The following is a 19,969-nucleotide window of genomic DNA, read 5'->3' as shown; positions in this document are numbered from 1 at the left end:
GGGCAACTACAAATTGAATCATGACTGTATATTTGAGATCTAAAACTGAGGCATATTACACAAGCTAGGCTGAACTCACAACTATTGGGATTCTCCATCGTAGCATAGTCGTACCCATGAAGAATATGGCTAAATGGAAAGATGGGAAACCACACCATACGAACTTGTTTGCCTAACTGCTAGACTGAATTACTGTCTTTACTTCCTAACTCATGCTGAAAACTTATACTCGACTGGAGTATTTCCTTGACGCCCTTTCTACAGAGTTTTAGTGACTTTAGGTTGCAAGGAATTTTGGCATGAGCTGACTAAAACATCTGAATAAGAAGTCGCAACCCAACTGAAATTCTATAACATGAGGCGAGGCCTATGAAATATCATCCAAAATAGAGTGACTAAGCCTTATACACTGTAACTACAAATTTTCAAGGTTAAACATATTCCTCGAATACTCTCTCAACTATAATTTCCTCCTTAGTACGACACTTTACCTGAGACTACTTAAAATATTCATATAGGTGTTGGGCACGAATGCATAAATATACTAACTTATCTGATTAATTGAATGACTGATAGCTAAACACAGGTCATGTAAGACTGAATTGTACTTAGTCTGAATAACTAGAATGAAACTGTAGAGTATTATACATATAAGGAAGGGACTGACTGAGTAACATGAGAAAACTAAGCATGAATATGTGAAAAACTACATTATTTGAGAATGCAAGACCAAGCGTATAACATGATTCTAAAATAGTCTGCAAATTAAGGTACTAAATAATTTATAATTGTAAGCTATGGTCAAGAAAACTTGAAACTAACTGAGTTACTGATCTAAATGTTGAACTGAGACTATAACTAAGTTCCGATGACTACGTGATAGAGGCTGACATAAATCGAGGATCTGAATAGACACTCACATTCTGGGTTTTTTCCACTTCTCATTTCATGAAGAATTCTGATCTTTCCCTAGACATCTAAATGCAACTTCTTACTACTCATTCAATTGCATACTAACCTGATATTTGGGCCTATCTGTATAACTACAGCCTCATGCAGAACAAGTATGCAAAAATCTTTCCTTAACATAAAATATTTACTCTCTCCAATCTAAGAAAATCCCTCATCATTATATCATTTCATGAGGAGAGTTCACTGAAGGGTTGAAATTTGAGGACTTGAATCATGAATGGACAATATACAGGACGTAACACTGAACAAAGGCTTAAGGAATAGAATCTTAACACCATGGGTTTATGAAAAGATCTAAAATGAGGATATACATGACATAGTCTGAATTAAATTGATCATTAAGAGTGTAGCAAGAGTCATGGGAACTGTGCATACTGTAAGTCATGACATGAGTACATGAGTCATGAGCTGCATGACCTAATCTTGGAGTTTCTATGTGCATGGAAAATGATGTGTAACACTGCGTGATCTGGAACTCCTTTTACTAAGAACCGTAAACATGCATGATTTTCAATGATGTGCACAAATACGATCTATTATCATAGAGATGACATGTAAGTCATGAGTAGATATCGTGATAGCAGAACTACAAAACTTTTCACTGAGGTAAGGACAGGTTAGGCATCATGCCTTCCCACTGCTTTTCTACACATACAGACATCACTATTAAAATCTAAAAGCCTAACTTGGTTATTTGTTCAACCATCTCCCCCTTAGCTTAAAGCCGTTATTTTAAGTCTGTGAATAACTTAATAAACTATAAATCAAACAGAAACCACGTTACTTTAGAGTCTAAGATAAAACAATACTCGTAAACACTAAACTCATTCTAAAGGACTATACCTAATAATGTAAGGTCCACTACTAGTACTTTCTTTCAATACATAATTATTATCTTTCTATTGCTCCAACAATCATCATGTAGCCACCTCAACACTGACTAACTTAGAATTCTCTACTCTTCTTTATACTAGTTTAATCGAGAGATTCAAACTTAAATCAACTGAAACTGAGGTACTACCCCTTCATCAAGGGATTGGTCCCTCAAGAAATTAAAATGAGATGACTCCATTACTGAAATCAACTAATGGTTTTTTCTAAAATACAGTAACCGAGAAATTTTTGTATACTCATTTGGCTGGAATAGGTCTACCTACTGGGGAAGGCACTAAGAAAAGTTATGTTAAGATTTTTAATTTGACTTTAAAGTTGAATGCTATGTAAGGAGTTACAAAAGATAGAGTAGCTCCTGGATTTAACAAGACATATACATATAAATTGAAGACCTATAATGTACCAGTGACCATATCAAGAGAACTTTCCTGATGTTGTCGGGACAGAAGTGCATGAAGCCTATTTCGGCGCTACCCACTGGTGGTACTAGAAGTGGCACCCTACTGATTCGGGAAACCAGACTGAGCTGAAAGTCAGTTGGACTGACTATTTTAGCTTAAATCCTTTCCCCTATGAGCCATTACTTTACACTCCTGCATCCTGTGGCTTGGCTTACCACATCTAAAACATCCAACACTGCCAATTCTACACACTCTCTTATGGTTCTTACCACATTCTCTGCAAAGCGGATTAGCACGAACACCCTTTCCCCTACCTTGCGACCTAGATTTTGATGCCCTGTTTTGACTGTCATTCATAAACTTGAGCACTAGCACCCTAACTGAAGGCATAACTAGGGATGAGAATATCTAATAAAATTAGGAGTGGTTACTACCCCCTGTACTTGGCTTAGAATTATTTGTTATAGCCCTTTTATTCTTCCTACGCTCTTCTCCCTCACGCTGTTGAGGGTAAGCCAAGAACCTAGATAGGACAACAGTTTGCAAATTATTCTGAGCAACTACTGAATAAGCTAATGTATTAAAAGCATCTCTAGATTCACCATGAGAGACATGCACATTCAGGGGATCTACCTAAACGAGTGGAGAAAAGGGTCGTTTTTCATCTTTTTTTCCATTAGCTTTTTTGGGAGGCATGTTCTGGAAGCATTAGGAAGAGATGAATTAGACTGAGAGTTTAATAGGAGCTCATGCTCACTCACACTATATGAATACTGAAAGAAGGGAAACTTTTTCCTAAATATACTAGTATGCTAAGTGAGGTAGGCTAAAATACATTAGTTCATATGCATAATCAATACTAACTGAATGACATTAGTATGACTGAATAAGAGTACATGCATAAATATGTATACTAAGACTGAGATCATGATAACAATGGATACTGAGTTTGGAATACTGATTAATTGATATCAGAGTTTACTGATACTGTATTACTAATAACTGAGTGACGGTATCTGACATTGAACTGACTTTTATACTGAGATTGGAACTGAAACTGAGACTATGGGAAATAATCATCTAACTGGCATACCCTTTTTTAAATAGATTGTGGTCAAATCTGTAACCCCAGCTAGAAAGGTGTCAGTACCGTGCCACGAGTAAAGACAAAATGAGTTACCCTATTCTGACACATGCTTTGAATAAGAATGGTGGAACCCTCAAATAACAGGTAGGACACCTCATTAACCCTCAACTGGCAGGTTAATGTCTCAACCTACACGAGATATGTAGTTCTGGAACATAAGGACTGTGTTTAGGGATCACACCCTCTACTGGCAGGTGAGTCCCATTCCTTGGGTTAACTCGGTGTTGAATACTACTCCCAACTGAATAGACACTAGACTAATTTTTAAACTGTAGTAGACTGGATAGAGCTGTTATTGATTACACTGTCTAATTGAACTAAGTTCACTGCATTCTAAACTGATTGCTGACTGATTTCTGAACTGACTACGGACTGAGTTCTGAACTTATTACTGACTGAGTTTTGAACTGATTACTAATTGAGTTCTGAACTTATTACTGTACTACTGATCATGATACTACCGAGTCTATTCCGTAATAACTATAGCTCTAGGTAAACATCTCGAATATCGGGTATTAGATACCTCCAGGACTTGATAGCATAAATTATAAGACAAAGCACAATCTTGAAACATGATAACTAATTACTTGGTCACCATTATTCATTGGGCATTTTGACAAACACTTTCATGACATGAACTTGTATACATGCTAATTTGATATGATTTCACTATTCAACTCACATGAATAATTCATCAAACATTTGGAGGGCATAGTATATGCACATAATACTAAACAACATGTGAGAATCCCAATTTCAAATAACAAATTCACAATTCAAAAGTTTTAGCATGAATTCATAAGATACTATACACAAAGTAAATGATTTCACATAAATCTTGCAACGAATCATGAACTAGAAACCCCATTAACATCATAGTCATGAACACAATGAAATCTAATCATGAAAATTCATCAAATCCATTAACTTATAGTTTCAAAAGGTTTCTTAAACTCCAAGGTTGAACGAAACCCTTTGATTAACACTTATCATACCTTTATGCGTAGATTTGTTTTTTTATAGCAATTTGAGAAAAAAGAGTGTAATTTTGCTTTGTGGGGGCTGAATTTGTTGTCTTAGGGGCTGGTTCAAAGTAGAAAAAATATCCCAAATACCCCTCTAGATGCTATTTTAATTACTGGAAAACATGCCCAGTGATGCGCAGATCGACGCATCGCACTAATAGGGTCAATGCACCACATCGAGTTTACATCGGCTTATTAAAAATTGGCACTGGGAACTAAGGATCATATTGATTGATGTTATGGGTGATGTAGCATGTCTAGTTTGAATCAATACACTATTTTGAATTTGCAAATGTGGTTCAAATGAGGTCCGAAAAATCTAAAGCTCATCTGAAGTGACCTATTGATATTCCTAATCATTAATCAATCTTAAAATCAATATTTTAAGGTCATAAGGTTCAATAAATAAGATTTCTAATTTATAAAGGCTAAAATAACTCTAAGTATAAAAACTTAGTTAAAATTCGTAAGTTTGAGATCCCTTGACAAGTTTAACGGACTGAATTAAGCTTACAATTTTGAAGGGTATTACATATAGCCATTCCAAGAGATAATCTATTTGGATCCATTTAAATTGCGAATTCAGTTTAGTTCAAGCATCATGTTTCAGTTTTGGTTAGTTAGTCATGAATCAGTTCATATGTGTTCAGTGTATAATCTCAGTTTTCAAAGTATTTCAACTCAAACAGTGTATTACCCCTTGTACGATCTTAGTCTCGTTGCCTCATAGTTCATACTTTCATAAGTCATTACTTCAGGGTTCTGTATGTATGATTGTATCATGAACACCTCAAGCAAGTTTTACACTCTCAGCATGAATCAGTTTCTTACAGTAAGTAAAGTCATGTCAGATCAGAACTCAGTTTCCTGATGAATGATTTAATATTTTAGCTCAGTTATATCCTTTCTTAGCATAGACATCATGTCTACATTGTTTAATACTTCTAAGACTTCAAAAATAAAGGTTCCTATCGATCAGTCGAGGATGAATTATTCTAAGGGGGAAATAATGTAACACCCCATATTTTTTATATAGAAATTACACTGTCATTCCTACATGTGTAAATTATAATCCCATGATTTATATTTAAATTCATGTGTCATGATCTTTATCTTCATGTTTCATGTGCTTTCGAGGTGAAAATTTTCATAGAAATCACTTAGAGATAAGTTGAGCTAAGAGCCTTTTATTCGGCTAAATCTTTGTATTCGATTCTACAACGTTATACTTTAAAAGTGTATAACTTTCGATACATGTAAAATTTTTTATCTCAAGACCCACGAAATTATATATAATTGAGTTATATTTCCAATGATACAAATTTTGCCTTAATCCTATACTCGAGTAAAAAGTTATGGCATTTTTCGTGTGAGGTAGTAAGACAATGTGATTAGGGTGCAACGCGCCGATCTTCTCTACGCTATGAGTGATGCAATGCTTTACTGTCCCAAACATGATACAAAGTTATTTCACATCCTACTTCAGTTTGTAAAGGGTTTAGGGTCACTTTGGTCAATTCCCCACACCCAAAATAGTCCATAACATATAATCTCAGCCCCCAAAAGCATTAAATACACTATTATTCAAACTTTTCTCTCTAACAAAACCTAGCCCACTAAAAAAACAAGAAATTTATCAAATATTCTTAAATAAAACCAAGAACCCAAGATTCCTAATTCAGGAACTTCAAGAGAAATCTTCAAGAACACCATTAGAGATTCAAAGTTCAAGCTTTTACATCCAATTAATCAAATAATAACTACTTTCAAAAATTTATGTGTGTGACTTGATTTCATATATGAAGAATTGATTTTCATTATATTGAATAGAATTGTTAAGTTATTCCAAGATTACTGTTATTAAGCATGAAGTTTGTTGTGATTTGACATGAGTTTCAACAATAGATTTGAAGCCCCATGTTTAAGTATTCATATTTCAAGAAGATTATGTTTTATGCATTCTTTGATATGTTAGTAATCATATTTTTAGACAAGAATTAATATTTTGATCATAAGTTAAGATTGGAATCCACAATTATTTGTCTGATCATGATTTGAAGAAAGAGAAGCATAATTGATTTTTCATTATAAACCCTTGGGCAATTTTAAGGTGGATTTCCTAAAAGTTTGACCATATAAGTATGGGAGTAGTATTCAGCACCGAGTTGCATATTATTCCAAGGTCTTATGCCCCATAACTACACACCACCATAGGTTTATGAGTTCCCATAGTGGGCCAAGTCAGTGATCAATTAAGGTAAGGTTCTATTCTGATGGAAAAGGTAAAAAAACTCTCCCCAACGTAGGTAAGATGTTGAACTCCATGACATATCACATAATTTATGTTGATAAGAAGAAACTCCCTCAGAAAGAATAAAAGTAAATATTTTAGAACTAAGTGTGATGGCTCACAAAGATTTTCTTTATGCTTTACTACAGTATGTGTATATTTCGCAGCTTTTATGTTATTCAAGCCAATGTGAGTCATTTACTCTTAGCATGCATTCTTTATATATTTTATGCACATTTAGTTACTATTTTTACTTATGCATTCACTCCCATATGCTGAGTACATTCCAAAAGTACTAATTTACATAAACATCTATGTGATACATTGTTTAATAATGTACGTACAAGTTGTAGCGTGTACACCATAATTAGAAAGTTGCAACTTCCAATCAGTCAGTGATGAGCTCTTTTGATTCAAGGGTTCCAGTCAGTCATAGTTCAAGTAGTAGTTCTTTTTATTCTATCTTAATTATTTGAGATAGATGGGGGTACTGTCATGGCTACCTATAGTCAATACTAGTAGAGGCTTCATAGACTGTCAGTAGAAGTTAATGTATTTGACTCCAGTTTTGACTTGTATAATCAGAGTTGTAATCATTTTAATATAGTTTAGTTTGATCATATTCAAAAAAGATGTATCTTCTGCTTATTTCTTTCAGTCCTATGTATTTTATTTAGTTTCTCACAAGTTATGCATGTACAAGGGTTAGCTTGGGATCAATTGGGGTCCTAAGTACTGTATGGGTACTAGGGGGTAGTCTTGGATCGTTACATCTATGAAATAACCAAAGTATGTAAAGACATCCATGATATGATATGGAGCCTTTTGGAATATGGAAGCTCACCACTTCAATCCAATCAAGAAAATTTTGAATTTGATCACTAAAGAAGAGGAGTAGAATGGCAGGTTCCTGTATTGCATGGGGATATAACCACCCGAAGATGGGTTAGAAAGGGAACGCTAAAAAGTACTCAAGATAAGGATAAAAAAATGTCAACATTTAAAGCCAAGCAAATCAACTATATGCATTCACAATGATACATACAAATATATAACCATATGTATTACAAAACTACCCTGGGTCATAATCCTGTTGAACCTTGATCGCGCAGGTTCGACCACGACCGAGGCTATATGACCAATTTTGTGCTCTACGATCACATTATGCTAACCATATTCACTGACCTTAATTGTAGCCTAAGGACCGCGGTCTTGGTAACTGAGGCTGAACTACTCCAGGTCTCCAGCTGCACTTCTTTTGCTTCCATTTGATACCTTTTAGCTCCAATCCACATCTTTTTACCTTCTTAACTATATTCCTGCTAAATTTGGATATTAGTGCATTTATATCATGATGATGCCTCGTTTTACTATAAAAAATGTGGTAGTGTGCACACATGTTTGATGCAAATAAGTGGTAAACTCACCGTTCATCAAAACCCCCAACTAAAACCTTGCTAGTCCTCAAGCAACACCACCCCTTTTTATGAGACAACTTCACACGTATGCATAAACTCTATTACCCAATGACCATGATAACTTCAGCTTGATTATTACCATAAAACTTCTTCACACATGGGTAAAATGAATTTTAACAATGCCCCTCAACATAAAATAAGATAATAGAGGATGAAATAGATTTTGATGAGCCATCATAGGATAATTACAACTCACTCTATAAATGACTCACTTGTTAAACTCAATCATAATATTCTTCTTTTATCTCATTGTGCGAAAGATGTCAAAATCAGCCACCACAAATTGTTCACATGCCTCCACACAAGAAAGAAAAATTTGCACACCTAGTTACCAACACTGCAACAAGGAAGTTAAGTGCAAACTCTCTATCTCAAAAAATTCTCAAAGTTAACAAGTACCATGTCATAGGCTTGCCTCTATTTTCAATCGCCACTACAACGACCATAATTAGTTGGGAATCACAAAGGACTTTTTGAGCTTGTAATGTAGGTTTAGGTTAGGGTAGGATATCAACTAAGTACATAAGGCTAAAACCTCCTTGAACTTCTACATCACACACTCTTCACTTTTTGATATTGGTCCACTTTTTTTTCTTTACTATTTTTCCTACTATGCCTTTTCTTGGTTTTCCCACTTTTCTCTTTCCCTATCTTTTTTTGTGTATAAATCAGACCTTTCTTTCCTTTTTTCAATGTTTTCTTTCTTCTAATCATTTCGTATTATTAGGTTAAGCTTGTAGGCACTTTCTTATGATTTCATGGCCTAATAATACCATTTTCAATTTCCACCAACCCAACTTAGGATTTTAACCTCAAATTGTATTCTTAAGTTCAAGGAGGGTAAGGTTCAAAAAAAGAAAAACAGAAGGGTCAAGGCTTGTAATGTGTTTTCCAAAGAAAATTCCAAAGGCTCAAAGAGGGTGACTAGGGGTAACTCCTATATATTGGTAAGATTTTTAGACTAAAGTGGGTTGTCAATGTAACAAGATGTCCTATGATAATTTTACCAACCAAGCACATTCAAAATTTATCCTTGAAATATTAATGGGGCAAGTTCTAGATGGTACAAGTACACATGAGATTTAGACAAGTAAGATTACACACATGTCTTGCAAAGCTCATCAAGGGGGTTCAATTTTTCCACCCTCTCAAGAAAATATATAGTACCAACTATTTTTCAAATGCACTTTTCAGAGTCATAAAAAGAGGCAAAGTTTTATTACGAGGCTGCTCACATCCATGCCCTTAAATTTTTTTAAAATTTTCAGATAGAGGGAAGTGTTCTCTTTGAATCTACATGACGAAAATTTTCTAATCAAGGAAACAACACAAGCTATTGTATCACATTTTGCTCTAATGCAGTCAAACCACCCACATGGCTACTCAGACTTCACCAATGGGTATGACTATGATCCCAAATCATCAATACTATACGTACTCAGACTTACCTGGCATTGACCATGATGCCATGAGTACTCAGACTTCGCCTGCATCCATGGTTAAAAACCAAATTACGATGTTATCTACTTAAGAGTATCGTCACTCAGTCTATCCTAAGAGACTTGCTTTCAAATACATAGCTGTTGCACTAACTAACTCCCTGGTTTACACCCTTTTACTTTGAGCTCACCCGTATCTATAAGTTGGAGCCCATAAACATCATTGATTTTCACCACCAAAACTTTAACTGATTTTCCCTGTATCTTAATAGTCATATTGAATGGGTCCGAGAAAGATACTTCATTGATGTTGATGTAAGATTCCTAACCCATTGTTCAATTTCAATCCATGGATTCGGGGGAAAATACTGCCGCTATGTGGATTCATGTTTTTCATGAAATGTCGGTAGTTTCTCCAGCCCATTCTTCTAGCATATTCCTCTTTTCGGGAGCAGCTTTGTCCTAAAAAAATCATTGTATTAGTGAGTGTGACACTCAGGTTCCATGAATCGAATATAATCAAACATGTCCATGAGTTAATCCTGAAAGCACTAGGCACACATTACAATATTCAATAATATTTTTAATATGCTAATATACCACATTGTTTAATGAATCTCATTGTGAAGGGTGCTTAGTTGTGCTTCCATAAAAATTGGAAGGGCAGGAATTTTTGCATGGCTGGAAATGGGCCTTGGTAACTGCAATCGCGAGCCATGACCACGTTCGTCATGCCACAATCACGAACCATGTCCACGGTCGTGATACCTAAGGTTGGTTTCCTTCCAACTCCTCATGTTTAACTTTCTTGAAAATTTTTAGCCCACTAACATGCTTTACAATATCGATTCACTTGAAGACCAATTGAACAATGCTAACAAGTGCATCAATGTTCCCTTTAACATGAAAATATCATTATTAAAAGTTAATTTAGGATTTGTATCTGACAATTGATGTGCACACCTTAATTGTCTATCTTTTTCACACATTTGTGGATACTCAAGATTTCCCCCTAGTGTACACACCTTACTTAAGCAGCTAGTAACACATTAATTCCAAGTAGGACAACATGGAAAACAAAACTAAAAAAATTTTAGGCCCTCTCTTAATACAACATTATAGGGCTTATATTCAGGAAAATCAAAGTACGGATTCATGAAATCTACCGAATTTTTGATGCAAGAGGGATGTAAGGATGCTGTTAAAGAGCTCATAAACTTTGCCAAAATTTAGCCCAATATGAGAGTAAAACATAAAAGAGAGTGAGAGAATTATGGGAAATTAGGGATTTAGTGGGTGAAGTGACTGCGACCGTGGTCAAATGGCCGCAAATGTGGACTCGCAGGTGATTGTGATCGTGCTTGGGGACCGCGATCGCAGTAACTAAGAGCAGTTCTGCTCCTCTATTTTCCCCTGTTGAGCTCTTTGTTCAATATTTACAAATTTTCTATTGTTCATTTTTAATTAAAAATTGCACACTTCCCACTTTCCAAGCTCATCCAATGCACTCAATAGTGCCAAAAATGCATGAGTTATGCATATGCAAAAGCTAACATCTATACTACAAAAACATGATCAAAAGGATACGAGCCACTTTCGTAGAATTTGTGTGTTTTCTCCCACCTAGAAGCTTAGCTAACATCGTGGTACAATGTCTTTCTTCATCCATCTTCAAGGTGGGTCCTCAAGCTCCTCCTCATTTGCCTTTTAACCCTCAATATCCACCATGAACACAACATAAAGTTCCACAGTTTGTTTCTTTGTTTTGCAAATTTTTAAAAAGACCTCATCCTCTTGTTCCCTAAACTTCATTTCCCCCATCTCCAAATCGACAATGGATTGTCCGGTGGCCAAGAAAGAGCAGCTAAGGATTATAGGTACCTCTTGTTCCATTTCAGAATCCAATACCACAAAATCTGCGAAAAGTATAAACTTGTGAACCTTAAGAGGGACATCAAATAAAATTTCCACCGGCCTTTTGATAGACAAGTCCGCCATTAAGAAAAGCATAGAGGATGGTGTTACGGCATCCAATCAAAGATTCTTGTATACGGTAAAAGGAATTAAGTTGATGCTTAGACCTAGATCACATACAGCTTTTGCAAACTCATGTGCCCCTATTGTGCAAGGAATGGTAAATGCTCTAGGGTCGTATTTCTTTTCTGCAACATTAATATCCATGATTGCACTACACCCATGAGTGACCTCAATGTTGTCACCTTTGAAAATATTCTTTTTGGACATCAACTTTTTCATTAACTTAGTATATCCCGGGATATCTTGGATTGCCTCGACAAATGGGATATTTATCTATAGATTGCTAAGTTTTACCATGAACTTCCTTAGTTTGTCATCTTCTTCTTTTTTATGCAATTGTTGAGGAAATAGCGAAAGAACATGGATTGTGGGCCTTGCTCCACTTTTTTATCACTTTTATCGGTCTTTTTCTCATTATTTTCTTCTTGACTTTGAGGTAACACCTCCTTTCCTTTAGCTTTAGGAATTTTCTCACTCAATTATCCTTTAGAGGTATCATTAAATGTCTTTCCACTCCTTATGACAATTGCTAGAACTTGAGCATCATTCTTTGGATTAGAAATCGTGTCACTTGGGAGTCCACCTCTAAGCCTAGCATTTAGTTGCATGGAGATTTGTCCAATTTAGGTTTCCAATTGCTTGATCGAGAAAGAGTGAGATACCATGGTTTGAGATAGTTGTGAGAAAACACCTTTCAACTCACAGACCATTTTGTCTATACCTTCCACTCTATTCAATATTCTTGCGAACACATCCTCGGTCTTGAATTTTTTAGGGTCGATGGCACTTGACTCCTTGGTATTAGTTCGACCTTGAAGGGGAACATATCGGTCAGAATCACGCTCCCTATACCTCCAATCTCTATCCCACTAGCGGTCCATGCAATAGTTATTCCCATATTGCCTTTGATAGGCGGAGCGGGAACCTTTCGAATAGTTATCCAAATACCATATTTCCTCATCCAACTTCTTTGCTTTTTCATAATCTTCATAAGATTTTGATGTTACCGTGTGTAACGCTTTTGCGGGTGCACCCATAACATGCTTTTTCAAGAGTTCAAGTTGGGTCATTATTTTTGCCGTGGTCTCCTCATTCTCTTTATTCTACATTCTTTGTTCATTATCCACCATGAAAGTAGTGGAAGGGATCTTGCGAACCTTTGTATCCTGGGTAAGCCAACCCCGATTTTGCCTTGACACTTCTACTATCAATAGAAAGGTTGTATGTTTGTGCATTTTCAATATACAGCCACCCGCCGAATTATCCATCACCATATTATTAATGGATCAATGGCACGGTAGAAGTTCTCAAGAAGCATCTTCTCCGAATTTTCATGATTTGGGCATTGGGCCAATTTTCCATTAAGATGTTCCCATGCTACAAACAACGACTCACCATTCATTCGCTGAAAATTCCCAATCTTGTCCCACTATTGAACCATTTTAGTTGGTGGGAAGTATCTATCACGAAACACCATAGTAATCTCGTCCTAAGATGTAATTGAGTCGGGTGAAAGTGAGCGACGCCATAATACTGCCCGCCTATTAGAGAGAATGGGAAGAGGAAAAACTAAATGAATTTTTGAATAATGTTTGCTATATTTAATACCGCATACAGTTCCACAAAATTCTTCAAATGAACATTTAGGTCCTCAAAGGCTTGACCCCCGTATAATCGCTTCATTTTCAATATGCGAAGCATGATGCTAGTCACATGGAAGATTCCATTCCCATTAGTTGGTGGGATACGGATTGCACTTGTTTGGCTTACTTCATTTATTTGTCTCTCATCATCTAGGGGACAATTAAAGGGGACCATGTTACTTGTGTTATCACTCATTGTTCCGTTAACACTTCGATCACCTAAAAAAAATTCAAAAACAAAACATATAGTAAACTATACCACCTCGAGTATTCCCAAGTAAGAATCAAACACACAAGTGAAATCTATATTCCACTCCCCAGAAATGGGGCCATTATAATGCTCAACACACTATTATGATTGAGGGGTTAGGCGGTCGTTGTTAATAAGACAACTCGAGTTAGGGACAAATCCACAAGGAGAAAATTACAAATTTCAAGCCCTATGGGTTTTCTAATTCCTAAAGAGTTACCCAGAATGCTAACAAACACGACATGTAAAACAAAATGGGGGAATTGATTTGGTATTTGTTTGTAATGATTTTTGATTTAAAACTCACTATATAGCACTCTGGATTTAAGAACAAGTTTAGATGAGCTCTTAGGATTATGTCTACCAAAAAGTAAAAGCATGTGTGCTGATGATGGTTTAACATACAACAACAACAACATACCCAGTGTATTCCCACCTAGTGGGGTTTAGGGAGGGTAGAGTGTATGCAGACCATACCATTACCTCAAGAGAAGTAGAGAGGCTGTTTCCGATAGACCCCTGACTTAGGACCAATAACAGTATAAAAAATACAAAAAGTAAGTGGATACAAAGTAGTATGGTACAGAAAACAAAAAGTATAACAAACACAAAAGATAAATGCATAATAAACTAGTACGGGATGCCAAAAAGCCAACACGACTAACCCCAAAAACTACAGGCCCAACACTATGAACCAGAAAATCCAGACCCAAAGGAGCACTCCCCTATTACTACCGTCGCGCTCCCACCCCTAACCCTCTACTCTAATCCGTATCCTCCATACCTTCATATCAAGGATTATGTCCTCTGTAAGGTATAATTACTCGATATTATGCCTAATGACCTCCCTCTAATATTTCTTTCGTCTACCTCTAGCCCACGTAAAACCATCCATAGAGAGTTTCTCACACCTCCGAACTGAAGCACCAGGGCCCCTCCTCATCACATGCCCAAACCAACGAAGCCTCACTTCTCGCAACTTATCCTCTACCGAGGCAACTCCCACCTTCTCCCGAATAATCTCATTTCTCACCCTATCTTTCCTTATATGTCCACACATCTATCGCAACATTTGCATCTCCACCACCTTCACCTTTTAGATGTGGGAGTTCTTAACTGGCTAATACTCCACTCAATACAGCATAGCCATCTGGACTACTACTCTATAAAACTTACCTTTAAGCTTCAGGGGAACCTTCTTAGCACAAAGGACTCCTGAAGCGTGCCTCTACTTCAACGACCCTTCCCCAATATGATGCATAACATCCTCTTCAATCTTACCATTACCCTGAATTATAGACCCCAGATACTTGAAAATCTCCCTCTTCTGAATGGCATGAGAGTCTAGCTTCACAACCACTCCATCTTCTTACGACATATTACTAAACTTACACTCCAAGTACCCTGTCTTTGTTTTACTTAACTAAAACTTAGTTATTAACTAAAGGATAGGATATGTCGAAGATCATTGTGGTTAATCTTTCAATAAAACCGAAATGTTCACCCATTGGATCTTTCCATCACCTGATAAGTGTGCAATTCGTAATCACCCGAAACATCAATCCAGCATCCTTATTTCTAGGATAATGCTCTTGACATGATTTATACTCCAATTACACTTATTTCTAAGGTTTCAAAAGGTTGTAAACCATAGTTTTAATTGTCCACCATTTCCTTGCCCCCTATAACCCTCTTTTAAGGATGTTATGGGTTACCTCATGTTCAATTTTATCCCTCTTTAAAGGATGATGAATGTTTCTAGAGTTTGGAGTTTTCACCCATCAAACCCATTTGTAGAATTGGGGTTTTCACTTACAAATTTCAACTAATAAGCTCAAGAAATGGTGGTTTCCGTAATCAACAACTAAAAATCATGCAAACACTTCAACACCCACACATAAATACACTTTAGTTCAACATAATCCCAAGACTAAATTACTTAGCTACATATGAAAAAAGTACAGAAATGTCTACCATTAGGCTTATCCATAGAATTCATTCTTTACAAAAATACTAATAAATCAAGCTTTCAAAATTAGTTACCCAGTTGCCCAAATAGGGCTTCTTGCTTCCAATCCAAAATTATGTATAAGGTAACCAATACCCAAATAAGAAAGGGTTTTTCCCTATATGAGTTTTGGAATTTGTCTATGTAATTTTACAGAACTGCCATAGGTCATATTCCCGTTGAATCGCAATTGCGTAGGTTTGAGCGCGACTGTAGCTATGCAATTGTGATTTACCACCCTGATCGCATTATGATAACCATATTGATTGTCCGTGATCGTAGCCTTAGGACCGTAGTTGCAGTTCCTGAGGTTGAACTGCTCCATTTCTACTACTCCACTCCTTTTGCTTCCATTTTATCCCTTTTTAGTTCCAATCCACATCTTTTCACCTTTTGAACTATATACCTATAAAATATGGATACTAATGCATTTAAATCATGATGATGCCTCATTTTATTATATAAACATAGTAGTGTGCACAGATATTTGGTGTAAATGAGTCGTAAAATCACCAATCACCTGCAGCCCCTATTTAAAACCGTATTTGTCCTCAAGCAACACTACTCTTTTCTATGAGACAACTTTACATGTATACTCACACTCTATTACCCAATGATCATGATCACTCCAACTTGATTATTACAACAAAAAGTTCTTCACACATAGGTGAAATAATTTTTAACTATGCACCTCAACATAAAATCAGATAATGGAGGACCCAATAGGCTTCGAGGAGCAACCATGTGACAATTACTACTCACTCTAGAAATGACTCACTTTTTGAATGCAACCATAATATTATTTGATTTATCTCATTGTGCGAAAGTTGATAAAATCACCCACCACAACTTATTGACATGCCTCCTCACAAGAAAAAAAAATTAACACACCTAGTTATAAGCACGACAACAAGGAGTTTAAGTGCAAATACTCTCTCCAAAAAAAAATTCTCAATGTTAACAAGTATCATGCCATAGGTTTTCCTCTCTTTTCAATCACCACTACAATGACAACAATTGATTGGGAATCACAAAGGATTTTTGAAGCTTGTAATGTAGGTTTAGGGTAGGGTAGGAATCAACTTCAGAAAATAACCTAAACCCTCCTAGAACTTCTACATCCCACTCTATTCACTTTTGGCTATTGGGCAACTACTTTTCCAATACTATTTTTCCAACTATACCTTTTCTTAGTTTTCCCACTTTCCTATTTCCTCTCTTTTTTGTGCATAAATCATGCCTTTTTTTCCTTTGTTGGATCTTTTCTTTCTTTTAATCATTTTTCTTTATTAGCTTAAGCTTGTAGGCACTTGCTTATGATTTAATGGCCCAACTATACCCTTTTAAATTTCTACCAACCCCAGCCTAGGATTTTAGCCACAAATTGTATTCTTATGTTCAAGAAGGGTAGGGTTCAAAAGAGTGAAAATAGAAGGGTCAAGGCTTGTAATGTATATGCCAAAGAAAATTCCAAAGTCTCAAAGAGGGTAACTAGGTGTAACTCTCATGTATTGTTAGACTTTTTAGGCTAAAGTGGGCCTCCAATGTCACAAGATGGCCAATGATCACTTTACCAACCAAGCACAATATAAATTTAGCCTTAAAGACTAATGGGGAAAGTTCAAGATGGTGCAAGTACATATGAAATATAGAGAAGTTAGCTCAAACTCATAGCATGTGAAGCTCTTCAAAGGGGTTCAATTGTTCCACCCGCTTAAGATAAAACTGGTGTTCTAAATATTTTTGAATTCCTTTTTCAGAGTAATAAAAAGAGATAATGTTTTGTTAAAAAGTTGCTCACGTCCATACCCTTGAATTTTGCAAAAATTTTTAGATAGAGGGGGATGCTTGCTCTGTATCTGCACCATACATAATTGCTAAAAATGGCAACAACATAAGCTATTGTCTCACATTATGGCTCTAATAAGGCAAACCACCCACATGGCTACTCAGATTTTGCCAATGGGTATGAATATGATCCCAAATCATCAATGCCATAAGTACTCAGCCTTCCTTTGCATTGACCATGATGCCATAGGTACTCAGACTTCCCCTGCATCTTTGGTTAAAAACCCAATTATGATGTTTTCCACTTAAGAATGGCATCACTCAATCTATCATAGGGAAAAGCTCATCCTATAGAAATAAAATAAAGAAAAAATTTAGTAACAACGTAACTAATCTATGCAAGTGTGGGCACCATTATAGTGCCCAAATATTACAGACTAAATTCAAATAAGAATCATCCAAGAGAGCAGCAAAGTATGCATAAATATCAACAATATAAGAGCAAACCAAATAAATAAGGATACACCACCAACTAAGAAGGTAGCAGTGTCCCCACTGCATAAATAATCAAGGATATAAGAGATTACGGTGCTACCTAAAACTACATCAAGGGTTTATATCACTCTCAGAATCTGCATAATCCCAATTCTCCTCAAGATTAGACCACTCAGCTAGAGCCTCATCATTACTCTCTAACTAAGAGAAAGGAAGTCGATTATGGGGTCTTAGGACCTTTCATAGGCCCTTAACCCTTTTCCACATTTTGATAAAAAATTCAACCATCTTATTCTCTCTTGTGGTCATCTTTTCATATGCGCTTCGAATATCTCATTATGATTCCACCAAAGAGGAGTAGCCTTTTTCAAAACTAGCAATGGTAGCTTCTTATTTCTTTTGATCCTTCTAGTACTACTCATGATCGGGCCTTTTCAGATAGGAATGGTGAGTGGTGAAAGGATCACCAAGTCCTTGGGGTAAATTAGACATAAGCTCTCTCATGGCTTCTATATCAACTCCACTCTCTTTAAGTGGTCTGGTAGTGGCTGGCTTATGAGACTCAATCTCAATACATGCTGAATTTTCCACATCTATCTTTCTTTTTTTTTCTAGGTACGCCATTTCCTCGAATCCTCAAGGGGTAAATACGAGCACCAGGATGCACCCTTGTATTACTAGCATACTCTTCAACCCCCGCTCTCCTTCGAAGCTTAGTAATCAAATAGGGGGAAAGAGATACGTACTACCTTAGTTCTTGAAATAATCCATTTCATAGACCACGAGACGAATTACATCTAATGGGATGCCACCTAGAATCCAAGTAACCATCCAAGTATACATATTTGGTATTGCTGTCATGTGATTACGTGGCAAGACTCGGCTATAAGTAATATGCAACCATATCTGAGCCTTAAAAGTGAAATCATTCATGGAGATGTTGTTTTTAGTCTTCGACCAAGAAACTTTCTTTCTGGGGCATAGATGTTACGCAAACCAACTCCCTGGTTTACACCCTTTTTCTTTGAACTCACCTATGTTATCATGTTGGAGCTCATAAACATCATTGATTTGCTCCACCCCAAATCTAATCGATTTCCCCTGTATCTTAATAGTCACATTGAATGTATCTGGGAAAGACACATAACTGATGTTGGCAATGCATTGTTCTTTTGCAATACATGGATCCGAGGCAAAACATCGCCACCCTGTGACTTCAAATTTGTCATGAAATGCGGGTAGTTTCTCTGACATATTCTCCAAGTAAATTCCTCTTTCTGGGAGAAGATTTGTCCTCAGAAGATCACTGTAGTAGTGAATATGGAACTCAGGTTCCATGAATTATATATGTTCATACTTTTCTATTAGTTAGTCAATAAAGCACCAGATATACATTACAACATTGAATGAATTTTTTAACATGCAACTTTACCACAATATTAACTGAAGCGCATTTGGATGGGTGCTTAGTTGTGCTTGGCTAAAAATTTGAAGTGCAGGATTTTAGCATGAAAGGATATAGGCCCCGGTTACTATAATCGCGAGCCATGACCACGTTCGCATTGTTGCATTCGTGAATCGTGGCCACGGTTGTGATACCCGAGGCTAGTTTCCTACCAGCTATTCATACTTCACTTTTTTCCAACTTCTTAGGCCATTAGCATGGTCAACAATATGGATTCACATGAAGACCAATTAAACAATGCTAACAAGTGCTTCAATGTGCCCTTTAACATAAAAATATCTTTATTGAATGTTCATTTGGAAAATGTATCAAACACTTAGTGTGCACACCTTATTTGTCTACATTTTTCACATATTTGTGGGTACTTAAGATTTCCTCCAGGTGTGCACACCTTACTCAAGTAGCTAACAAAACACCAATACCAAGTAGGACAACATGGAAAACATAACATACAAAACTTTAGGCCTTCTCTTAATTATGCATTGTAGGGCCTATTTTCAAGAAAATCAAAGTATGGATTCATGAAACGTACCAAATTTGTACTACTAAAAATTTGCAAGGATGTTGTTGGAGAGCTCACAATAATTGCTAGAATTTAGCCCAATTAGCGAGTAAAATTTAATAGACAGTGTGAGAG

Source organism: Capsicum annuum, chromosome 4 (genome assembly GCF_002878395.1).
Source record: "Capsicum annuum cultivar UCD-10X-F1 chromosome 4, UCD10Xv1.1, whole genome shotgun sequence".
NCBI classification, from domain to species: Eukaryota; Viridiplantae; Streptophyta; class Magnoliopsida; order Solanales; family Solanaceae; genus Capsicum; species Capsicum annuum.
This window is presented reverse-complemented; position numbering follows the sequence as displayed.